Source organism: Oncorhynchus tshawytscha, linkage group LG06, assembly GCF_018296145.1.
Source record: "Oncorhynchus tshawytscha isolate Ot180627B linkage group LG06, Otsh_v2.0, whole genome shotgun sequence".
NCBI lineage: Eukaryota > Metazoa > Chordata > Actinopteri > Salmoniformes > Salmonidae > Oncorhynchus > Oncorhynchus tshawytscha.
The window spans coordinates 46796564-46809170 of NC_056434.1; positions in this window are offsets into that span (position 1 = coordinate 46796564).

Consider the following 12607-nt stretch of genomic DNA (forward strand, 5'->3'; position numbering starts at 1 on the left):
ACTCTGGACTACTTTCCCGCCTGCCTGATCATCCTGCCTGCCCTGACCTTGAATCTGCCTACCCTTCGGTATCTATTGGACTCCGAACTGGTTTTGACCTTTGCGTTGTAAGCTAATGTTTTAGGAGAGCAGGCTAGCTCCCTGCAGAATCTAGACAATAGAGAATGGGGAATGAGATATGGCTATTGCAGTGCCCAGATGAGGTGAGAGCAAACTGCTACAGAGATAAAAAGGTAATATTTATATCTTGAGTAGCTATATTTCAAGGTTGAACCAATGCAGTAGGTATTTTATTAGTTTGTTAAGTTAGCTGCTTTTCCTGAAACTCTATCTGATAAAGTTGTTAGCTCTAGTTATTGTTCTTATGCAATGTCAAGTACAGCGAGGAGGAAAACCTGTCGGACAATTACTAGCTAGTTATATCAGACATTGTATTGGCTTGCTAAATGAGTTGCTTTTCCTGAAAATGTCTCTAAAGCTACACTCTTAAACAAAAGGTGCTATTTAGAACTTTAAAAGTTATTCAGCTGTCTCCATAGAATAACTTTTTGAAGAACCCTTGTTGGTTCCAGGTAGAACCCTTTTGGTGGTGTCACGTCCTGTTAGTTCCTTTTTTATGTCTCTATTTTAGTTTGGTCAGGGCGTGAGTTGGGGTGGGCATTCTATGTGTTCTATGTTTTTGTATTTCTGTGTTTGGCCTGGTATGGTTCCCAATCAGAGGCAGCTGTTTATCGTTGTCTCTGATTGAGAACCATACTTAGGCAGCCTGTTTTCCCACTATGTTTTGTGACTGTTTCGTTTTCGTTCATTCTCTTGCTATTTTGTGTTCAGTTGAAATAAAAATAACATAAACACTTACCACGCTGCGCATTGGTCCGATCCTTCCTATTCCTCATCAGAAGACAACCGTTACAGGTGGAAAGGGGTTTCTACATGGAACCAAAAAGGGTTGTACTATGGGGACAGCTGAAGAACCCTTTAGGAAACCCTTTTTTTCTAAGAGTGTATCTAATTGTTCTAATGGAGTGTCTGTTCTAAGGTAATGTCCATGTTACAGCCACAACATGATCATGTAGTCAAGCATCTGAAGACTAGCGAGGAGGAGAAACGCCTGCTTTGGATGAGCAAGGAAGAACTAACAACTAGCTGTACCAGATAAACATGTTCAAGCTAGTAGTAGTAACATTATTATTTGAAACCTCACATGCGCATGTATTTTTGTTATATTTAAGCAATAAGGCACCTCAGGGGTCTGTGTTATATGGACAATATACCACGGCTTAGGGCTGTTCTTATGCACGACGCAGCACGGAGTGCCTGGATACAGCCCGTAGTCGTGATATATCGGCCATATATCAGAATCCCCCAAGGTGCCTTATTGCTATTAAAAACTGGTTACCAAAATAATTACAACAGTAAACAAGTAATATTGACTCATACCCATGGTATATGGTCTGATATACCATGGCTTGCTATCTTGCCATCTGTCTCATGTTGTACCGATCATCAACATTAACAATACTGAATTCTGTTGAATTGTCAACTGGTCCAAATTCTTGTTAGGAAGATGTTGCTATACAGAATGACATGTTTATGACTGTTGATGTTCACAGGAATCTCCAAATGCTATGTTGAAAGAGCACCACGGATGAAGGAGGCGGAGGAAAACAGACAGCTTCTATCTACCATACCTTCACCAAGTCATGCAATGTTTGCTTCATGAACAATTGTTACATCTGAAATAAATACAGAATTATTTTAGTTTATTCTGTTTAATGTTTTTTATGCTGGATGTGGGTAATTTAGCAGGTCTATTGTATAATGTATTGTTTTGAAATGTTTAACTGTTTATTAACTATCTATTCAGTCAAAACTCACATTATTTTAGCAAACATAAAATAAGTATGTTTGTACTGTTACTTTTTACATGCTGAAACAGTCATTAGTTTTGAGCTAGACTATGATCAGGGAAATGTCTACTACCCTTAATGTTGCTGATGAATGAAATTAGCACCGTTTCTAATAGTTTGTTGCTACTGTCTGAGGAAGTGAGCAATATGAAATACATTGGAGGAAGGGAGAATGAATGTGAAATCAGAACTTGGACAATGTCAGGGAATTAAGTAGGTAAATGTACAGCCTGCAGTATCAATGACAAAAGAAACTGTGCAGAGGTAGCCTTAAGATAACATTAGATATGTGCATGTTACGTACTGGACAGACGGCTAGCCAAATATTTTCAAAACATTGGATTACCAACTTCAGCGGTGGCATCTCAATTTACACCACATGTTCACATGGACGTACATTCAATACTGAACAAAAATATAAATGCAGCATGTAAAGTGTTTTCATGAAATAAAATATCCCAGACATTTTCCATACAGACAAGAAGCTTATTTATCTCAAATGTTGTGCACCCTGGCCCTTCCTCCGCTGCTTCTGTAAAAATGTATAAATTCCTTTTTAGAAAATATTTAAATACAGCCTTTGTGGTTTTGAAAGTGTAGTGACTATTGCTTTAATTGATTTATCAAACAAATGGGGTTTTGGAAAAGTAGGTACTTCTCAAAACAATCCCATCTGGTGGATGGAAACAGTCATTGTTTTTATATACACATAGACTTTTATATTAGAGACAAAGAAACATTATGGATAGCTAATTAAAAAGAAAAAATACCTTTGAATTACGAAGCCTTTGTCCTTTTTTTCAATACTTAAATGCGAAGTTAGCTATCAAATATGTTTTCGGCAATTATCCAAAAACTACAAAAATGCCATTCCTTACCCAATAGACTGAACAGGTGTAATGAAAATGTGTAAAAATTCCCATAACAAGCATTCTAATCACCTGTAAATGTGACCCGATTCAGGAAACGAGGCGTATGTCGCAAGTCACAACTTCACAGGAGAGATGTTTGAACGGAAAAATATTTGACGTTTGTTTTTTGGCAGAAATGCCTTAATATCACACTTGCAAGCCATCTGTAAATACGAATAAAATTGTTAAATTACGAGCCTAGTTGGTTTAGCCACTGGAAAAGTGAGAAACCTTCCCGCTAGCCATGATTGGCTGAGATAATGAGTGGGCTGGACATGCCGAGAGATGAGTTTGGATTGGTCTACCATATAGCATGTGTCTGTCTATTGGAGCTGGTCGGTATGTCTTGGTAATTGTGTCAAATGTGGCTTTTTTAATGTATTGTGTAGTAAAACTACACAAACCTGTCAAGTTAAAGTGTACTGTTCACTAGCTAATGTTAGCTGGCTGGCTCGGTAGCTAACGCTATGTGTATGCTCTCCCCTTTCTGAAGGACCGAGTTTTGAAATTTGTGGAATTTGAGTATGATAGCCAGTCTGGATTACGTCGTCAAACTAAGGGCAACCATGCATGGCATCAGACAGGAAACGCGTCCAACCATGATGTATACTGGTAAGATAGTCTAGCTAGCTACATTTTCAAATATTACACATTTCTAATTTTGACAGAAAGTGGTTTCATTTCAAGTGTACTGTTCGCTAGCTAACATTAGCTGGCTGGCTCACTAGTTAACGTTATGTGTATGATCTTATTCTTCGTATCTCAGACACATTTGCTTGACTAGTTATGGCCATAGAACCTGGAAATCTAGAAATCTAAATAACTTCACAGATCTTCATTGTAAAGGGTTTAAACACTTTCCCATGCTTGTTCAATGAACCATAAACAATTAATGAACATGCACCTGTGGAACGGTCATTAACAGCTTACAGATGGTAGGAAATTAACGTCACAGACACTAAAGAGGCTTTTCTACTGACTCTGAAAAACACTAAAAAGAAAGATGCCCAGGGTCCCTGCTCAACTGCGTGAACGTGCCTTAGGCATGCTGCAAGGAGGCATGAGGACTGCAGATGTGGCCAAAGCAACACATTGTAATGTCCGTACTGTGAGACACCTAAGACAGTGCTACAGGAAGACAGGACGGACAACTGATTGTCCTCGCAGTGGCATACCACGTGTAACAACACCTGCACAGGATCGGTACATCCGGACATCACACCTGTGGGACAGGTACAGGATGGCAACAACAACTGTCCGAGATATGCGAGGAATGCACAATCCCTCCATCAGTGCTCAGGCTGTCCGCAATAGGCTGAGAGAAGCTGGACTGAGGGCTTGTAGGCCTGCTGTAAGGCAGGTCCTCACCAGACATCACCGGCAACAACGTCGCCTATGGGCACAAACCCACTATCTCTGGAACAAACAGGACTAGCAAAAAGTTCTCTTCACTGATGAGTCGTGGTTTTGTCTCACCAGGGGTGATGGTCGGATTCGAGTTTATCGTCGAATGAATGAGCATTACACCGAGGCCTGTACTCTGGAGTGGGATCGATTTGGAGGTGGACGGTCCGTCATGGTCTGGGGCGGTGTGTCACAGCATCATCGGACTGAGCTTGCTGTCATTGCAGGCAATCTCAACACTGTGCGTTACAGGGAAGACATCCTGTAACATCCCTCATGTGGTACCCTTCCTGCAGGCTCATCTTGACATGACCCTCCAGCATGACAATGCCACCAGCCATACTGCTTGTTCTGTGCGTGATTTCCTGCAAGACAGGAATGTCAGTGTACTGCCATGGCCAGCAAAGATCCCGGATCTCAATCCCATTGAGCACGTCTGGGACCTGTTGGATCCAGACGTTCTGGATCCATTCCACCCAGAAATGTCCGGGAACTTGCAGGTGCCTTGGTGAAAGAGTGGGGTAACATCTCACAGCAAGAACTGGCAAATCTGGTGCAGTCCATGAGGAGATGCACTGCAGTACATAATGCAGCTAGTGGCCACACCAGATACTGACTGTTACTTTTGCTTTTGACCCCCCCTTTGTTCAGGGACACATTATTCCATGTATGTTAGTGACGTGTCTTTGGAACTTGTTCAGTTTATGTCTCAGTTGTTGACTCTTGTTATGTTCATACAAATATTTACACATGTTAAGTTTGCTGAAAATAAACACAGTTGACAGTAAGAGGACGTTTCTTTTTTTGCTTAGTTTAGCTAGCCAATGTTAGGCAGTTAGCTTGGGTGCTTGACTGTCGTTGTGAGGTCAGAGCTTTCGGAACAACCCTACTTGTTGGCCAGAGTGCCCAGTGTGCGCTTAGAACGTGAAACGCTATGAATTTACAAATGGACAATCTGACAGCACAGTTGCAGTCACCAACGCTCTGGATAACATAACAGCCTAACCAGCTCTGCTAGGGCAAGTAATGTTCAGTGAGCTGTTCTCTGTCTCTTAGAAGTCTGGAAGTAGCTGACAGGTTAGTACAGAACACATGGATCAACCCTTAAAGAGATGGGTGGTGCTAAGTCTTAAGAGGGTGTGAACAATGTTGAATGGGTGAGGACAAAGAAGGGCTCTCCAATAGTAGTACCAAAACACTGAATGGCAGTTTTCTCAAAAGAGAGTTTACAAGTTGATCAACTATCAAAGCAGAATTACTTTCCCATTGTTTCCTCAAATGCAGTGTATGATATACACTTTTGTAGCTCTGAGTCTCTACTTTTATTCAATGTGAAAAAACTGAAATTAAAATGTTGCTACATGAAACCGAATCCAGGTTGTGAGTCACAAATGCACAATGAACAGGTGTAAATGAACGCATGTAAAATGCCCATAACAAGCATTCTAATCACCTGTAATTGCACATTGAACAGATGTAATGAACGCGTGTAAAAATGCCCAAAACAAGTGTTCAAATCGCCTGTAAACACACACTGGACAGGTGAAAAAAATCACGTGTTCAATAAATTACATTTGACACTAGAAAAAAGCAAGTGAAAAACTATCGTTGCAAGTGAAAGACGAATTAACCTTCCATAGTAGTGTAGCAGTTTGCTTGTGTTCAACTAGAGAAACGTGTAAGTCAAATCAAATCAAACATTATTTGTCACATGCGGTGTAGACCTTAAAGTTAAATGCTTACTTACAAGCCCTTAACTTAACCAACAGTGCAGTTCAAGAAGAGTTAAGCAAATATTTACCAAAGATTTAAAAAATAATCAAAAGTAACACAATAACATATAGGGGTACCGGTACCGAGTTAGTGTGCGTGGGTAAACGTTAGTTGAGGTAATTTGTGCATGTAGGTAGGGGTGTAGTAACTACGCATTGATAATAAACAGCGAGTGGCATTTATTGCTCGTAAAATAATTGGAGGACACACATCTGGCACTTACGATATGAAGTTTTTAATCCACAATTATAATAACTCACCGTCATTTACAGAAAGTACATTGCAGTGGTCTTCATTAGAAACTTCCAAAGACGCGTGTTGACTCGCTATTTCCTTGGGTCATCAAACCTAGTCGACTCAGTATCGAAATATACCGCATAGAACAGGTATACCCAATATGAGAGTAATGTGTTCTAAATATAATAATTCAATTGAATAAGTCCCTGGTGTGTTGTGTGCAGCATACCTCACTGTATATTGTTTATAAACCAGGCGAACCTAAAAAAAAAACATAAGTTATGTAAGGGATAATCAACGATGGGCTATGCATTCTATGGAAAACAATGAATGACATGGAAGGTGTGTTCCAAGAACAGCTAGCGGGGATAAAACTGTCCTTCCAAGGAATTATATTATTTCCCGGAGACCCCTGAGTTGATTACCCTTTTATACCATGGCTATACTTTAACACATTTGTCGCTAGAAATGTGTTAATTTGCCGGTAGAAATGTGTTTCATCCACTGAAGTAGCTAGCAAGTTTACGAGATAGCTACAGTAGTTGCCATGGTAACCAAACCATCAGTCCTAGTTTGACATAATGTAAATCGAATTCAACAATGCCAATACTGTTTTCAAATTGAATTTTGCTTTCAAAAGCAGCCACAAACATAGAACATGTAAGCAGTGGCGATGTAAATAGTAAATAGTCCAAGTGGCCATTTGATAAATTGTTCAGAAGTCTTATGGCTTGGGGGTAGAAGCTGTTAAGGAGCCTTTTGGACATAGACTTGGTGACTGAGAGAACAGTCTAAACTGTTCTAAATTTTTTGGGCCTTCCTCTGACTCTGCCTAGTGTATAGTTCATGGATGGCAGGAAGCTTGGACCCAGTGATGTACTGGTCTGTACGCACTACCGCCTGTAGCGCCTTACGGTCAGATACCAAGCAGTTACCATACCAGATGGTGATGCAACCGGTCAGGATGCTCTTGATGGTGCAGCTGTAGAACTTTTTGAGGATCTGGGTACCCATGCCAAATATTTTCTGTCTCCTGAGGGGGAATAGGCGTTGTCGTGCCCTCTTCACTACTTTCTTGGTGTGTTTGGACCATGATAGTTTGTTGGTGTTGTGGACACCAAGGAACTTGAATCTCTCGACCCGCTCCACTACAGCCCTGTCGATTTGAATGGGCGCGTGTTCAGCCCTCCTTTTCCTGTAGTCTACGATAATCTCCTTTGTCCTGCTCACGTTGAGGGAGAGGTTGTCTTCCTGGCACCACACTGCCAGGTCTCTGACCTCTTCCCTATTATCATTGTCGGTGATCAGGCCTAGGGATGTGTGAGCCGGTGATTATCAAGCAAATGCCTGCCAGTTTCACAATAATTGACCGTTAATTAACAAACACATTTAGCATCTCCTGGCTTCCACACATACCTTTGGAACATCTACATTTTAAAAAATCGAATAAATCCATGTAATATAGCCTACACCTTCACAATAAATCCATTATTTATTTTAGACAGGTCTAAAGAAGCATGATATGAAGAAAATATAGTCTATTTCAAAATAAATGAATATCATACTCTGAGTTGTCCTTATGTTAGGTCCTGATGTGGCTATGCCAAATGGCTGTGGGCTACACTAGTTCGTTTAGCAGACCAGATTTGCTTAGAATTCCGTGGCATTATTTTATAGTATTTTATAGTATGAAGAAAATAATTGAACAAAGTTGAAGTCCAAGCGATTTGAGGGAGTGCGCACATGCGGCTATTCTGTGTTGAGCGGTTAACAAAGAAATAGCTACTCCTATATGCTTCAATTAGAGTTATTAATGTAACTTCAGTTCTACAAACATTGGGCTATATGTTTAGATTTTTAATACATTGTAAGGCTGCATGATGTGACTAATGATGATTTGAAAAAAGGTGCTTGAAAGGCATGAGCTCTGCTTTGTTTTTTGAGCAGGCTGTACACACTTCATTAGTCTCTCATTCACAGTTTGACAAGCACTTGATAATTCCTCGAATTTCACGGTGGCATCCCCTTTGTGGCCGTAATGAACCCTAAAAAAATCCATGCCTTTTGCAGCCTGTGGTCGTTGTGCCTTTCTTCTCACTCACATGGCTCTCCATCACGTGATTATGCATGTAATGCTTTTATTATAAAGGTGCATTTTTATGGTGAAAAGTATCTTCCCCAAACTCAAAACTCATGCGCTGCTTATGTATGCCACGTAGGCTCTAAACACCCTGTAAAGCGGATTAATGTGTTTAATTTTAAGAAGTTATTGGGCTACTTTAGTTGTGATACAAACATATAGGTCTATGTGCTAGGCTAAAAGAGGTGTGCGACTAAGGTTCTAAAAAAATCGGGGGGAAAGGCAGTTTCTTATGCTGGGCATCATTCACAAGTGATAATATATAATTCACAAGTGATATGCTAATATTGTCACCCATCAGACTATTCTTGATTTAATCTTTTCTTTACATATACTAAATAATATATGTGTGATATTTGTTTTGATTTAGAATGGACCATCATCATGGACCTGTGTTTAGTCCCAGGCTCCTTAGCTTAGTGATGAGCTTTGTGGGCACTATGGTGTTGAACGCTGAGCTGTAGTCAATGGACAACATTCTCACATAGGTGTTCCTTTTGTCCAGGTGGGAAAGGGCAGTGTGGAGTGCGATTGAGATTGCGTAATCTGTGGATCTGTTGGGGCGGTATGCAAATTGGAGTGGGTCTAGGGTTTCTGGGACGATGGTGTTGATGTGAGCCATGACCAGCCTTTCAAAGCACTTCATGGCTACCGATGTGAGTGCTCCGGGGTGGTAGTCATTTAGGCAGGTTACCTTCGCTTTCTTGGGCACACAGACTATAGTGGTCTGCTTATAACATGTTGGTATTACAGACTCGGACAGGGAGAGGTTGAAAATGTCAGTGAAGACCCTTGCCAGTTGGTCCGTGTATGTCCTGGTAATCCTTCTGGCCCTGCGGCCTTGTGAATGTTGACCTGTTTAAATGTCTTACTCGCATCTGCTGAGGAGAGCGTGATCACACAGTTTTCCGGAACAGCTGGTGCTCTCATGCATGTTTTAGTGTTATTTACCTCAAAGCGAGCATAGAAGTAGTTTAGCTCATCTGGTAGGCTCGTGTCACTGGGCAGCTCTCGGCTGTACGTCACTTTGTAGTCTGTAATAGTTTGCAAGCCCTCCCACATCCGACGAGTGTTAGAGCTGGTGTAGTACGAGTCGATCTTAGTCCTGTATTGACGCCTTGCAAGTTTGATGGTTCGTTGGAGGGCATAGCAAGATTTCTTATAAGCTTCCGGGTTAGAGTCCAGCTCCTTGAAAGTGACAGCTCTAGCCTTTAGCTCAGTGCAGATGTTGCCTGTAATCCATGGCTTCTGGTTGGGGTACGTACATACGGTCACTGTGTGGACGACGTCATCGATGCACTTATTGATGAAGCCAATGACTGATGGGGTGTACTCCTCAATGCCATCGGAGGAATCCCAGAACACATTCCAATCTGTGCTAGCAAAACAGTCCTGTAGCTTAGCATCTGCTTCATTTGACCACTTTTTTATTGATCTAGTCACTGGTGCTTCCTGCTTTAATTTTCACTTGTAAGCGGGAATCAGGAGAATAGAATTATGGTCAGATTTCCCAGGGAGAGCTTTGTACATGTCTCTGTGTGTGGAGTAAAGGTGGTCTAGAGTTTTTTTTATCCTCTGGTTGCACATGTGACATGCTGGTAGAAATGAGGTAAAACGGATTTAAATTTGCCTGCATTAAAGTCCCTGCCAATAGGTGCGCCGCTTCTGGATGAGCATTTTCTTGTTTGCTTATGGCCTTATACAGCACGTTGAGTGGGGTCTTGGTTGATAGTGTTGTCTAAAAACGGCAGCCATCCCCTTCGGCACCATTATTTTATCTCCGATACATTTTATCTATAATTTTTCTTCATTATTTATCTTCATATGACAAGGATTGAAAAGGATTTGCCAGTAATTTGTCGACTTAATTCATGATGATGACTGCTAGCTTGCTAGCTAAGATTTTGAAAGTATGGTGTGACATGATCAGTCCAATCAAAGCTACTGTAGATATAACATGATTTGACGTAATTTTATCTGTGGCTAGTGACCTTGAGCCTTCTTGGATGGGCACTTCTAATGTAACTCTATGGCAGCACCCAAGGAGCTGGAATTTTCGAGCTCAACCCTTAGATTTTGAGGTGACGTAGTGTCCCCATTAGTGATAGAACACTGAGCCAATTACAGCGCAACTAGAGAACATTACCAACCCCTACACTCCGCATTTTCCGCTGCCTACCCCACCACCACAGAAAGCACTAGGCTGAAACACCTGCATTTTGGAGCTGCCTTACTCAAGAAAGCAAAAAAGAGACCATGTTGGTATGCAGCTTTTACACTGTTTGCAAACTGATATGTGACACATATTAATGCCAAAAATAACATACAAAATAGGCCCCCCCAAAAATATACAGTCCCAGTCAAAAGTTGACACATACTCATTCCAGGGTTTTTCTTTATTTTTACTATTTTCTACATTGTAGAATAATATAGTGAACACATCAAAACGTTGAAATAACACATATGGAATCATGTAGTAACCAAAAAAAGTGTTAAACAAATCAAAACATATTTTATATTTGAGATTCTTCAAAGTAGCCACCTGTCACGCCCTGACCTTAGTTAACTTTGTTTTCTCTATTATTTGGTTAGGTCAGGATGTGACAAGGGTGGTTTGTGTTGTTTTTGTATTGTCTAGGGTTTTTTGTATGTTTATGGGGGTTTTCTAGTCTAGGTGTTTTCTAGTCTATGGTTGCCTAGATTGGTTCTCAATCAGAGGCTGCTGTTTATCGTTGTCTCTGATTGGGGACCATATTTAGGTAGCCATATTCCTTGGATAGTTTGTGGGTTGTTATTCTATGTTTAGTTGCCTGTGCTGCACTAGCCATATTGCGTCACACTTTGTTTAGTTCTGTTCAGTGTTCTCTCTTTAATTAAAGAGTTATGTTCGCTTACCATGCTGCGCCTTGGTCTCCTCACTATGACAACCATGACACCACCCTTTGCCTTGATGACAGCTTTGCACACTCTTGGCATTCATTCACATAAGAATGAACTATGGCCATTGAATTCTAGCGTACAAATATTCCGTGCTTTTTATGGAAATAATACACATTCTAGAATGCCCTTCAAGCCAATGAGAAACATGTACTCAACAATGCGATGGTTAAAATATTTCAAAGTGATGTAAATACTTTTTTATTCTTGTCTCTGGCTGGCAGTTACCAGTACACTATTGGCACATTTAAACAGTTGAATACTATATAGTGTATGGTAAATGAGAATGGCAATGAGAAAAAGCATTTCCGATAGGTATTTGATTTATTGTGCTATTATTGTTATTTTCTCATTTACAAAAAGTGCACTAAAATACATTCCAGTTAACATTCCAAGTACTGAACCCATTGTAAACACCTGATGCTTTACAAATAACTTAGTGTAAAATCTCTTCATACCAAGACTGCTCTAGAAATCTGAACTAAACTGCATATAAAATAGTAATAAAACCTTGCATAAGCAGTGTGTTTTACCTGACTGGGGCTTAATGGTTATGGCAGCTGTTGGAGAGAGAGAGAGAACTTAATGTTGTACTTACAAACTAAATAATGATACACTATATATATCTATCTATATATCTATATATATATATCTATATATCTATATCTATATATATATATATATATATATATATATATATATATATATATATATATATATATATATATATATATATATACAAAAGTAAGTGGACACCCCTTCAAATTAGTAGATCCGGCTACGTAGGCCACACCTGTTGCTGACAGGTGTATAAAATCGAGCACACAGCCATACAATCTCCATAGACAAACACTGGCAGTAGAATGGTCTTACTGAAGAGCTCAGTGACTTTCAACATGGCACCGTCATAGGATGCCACCTTTCCAACCAGTCAGTTCATCATATTTCTGCCCTGCTAGAGCTGCCCCGGTCAACTATAAGTACTGTTATTGTGAAGTGGAAACGTCTAGGCAACCGCCAGGTGCTGTAGCGTATAGTGCGTAAAAATGGTATGTTCTCGGTTGCAACACTCACTACCAAGTTCCAAACTGCCTCTGGAAGCAATGTCAGCACAAAAACTGTTTGTTGGGAGCTTCATGAAATGGGTTTCCATGGCAGAGTAGCTGCACACAAGCCTAAGATCACCATGCGCAATGCCAAGCATCGGCTGGAGTGGTGGAAAGCTCACAGCCATTGGACTCTCAGTGGAAACGCGTTATCTGGAGTGATGGGTCACGCTTCACCATCCGGCAGTC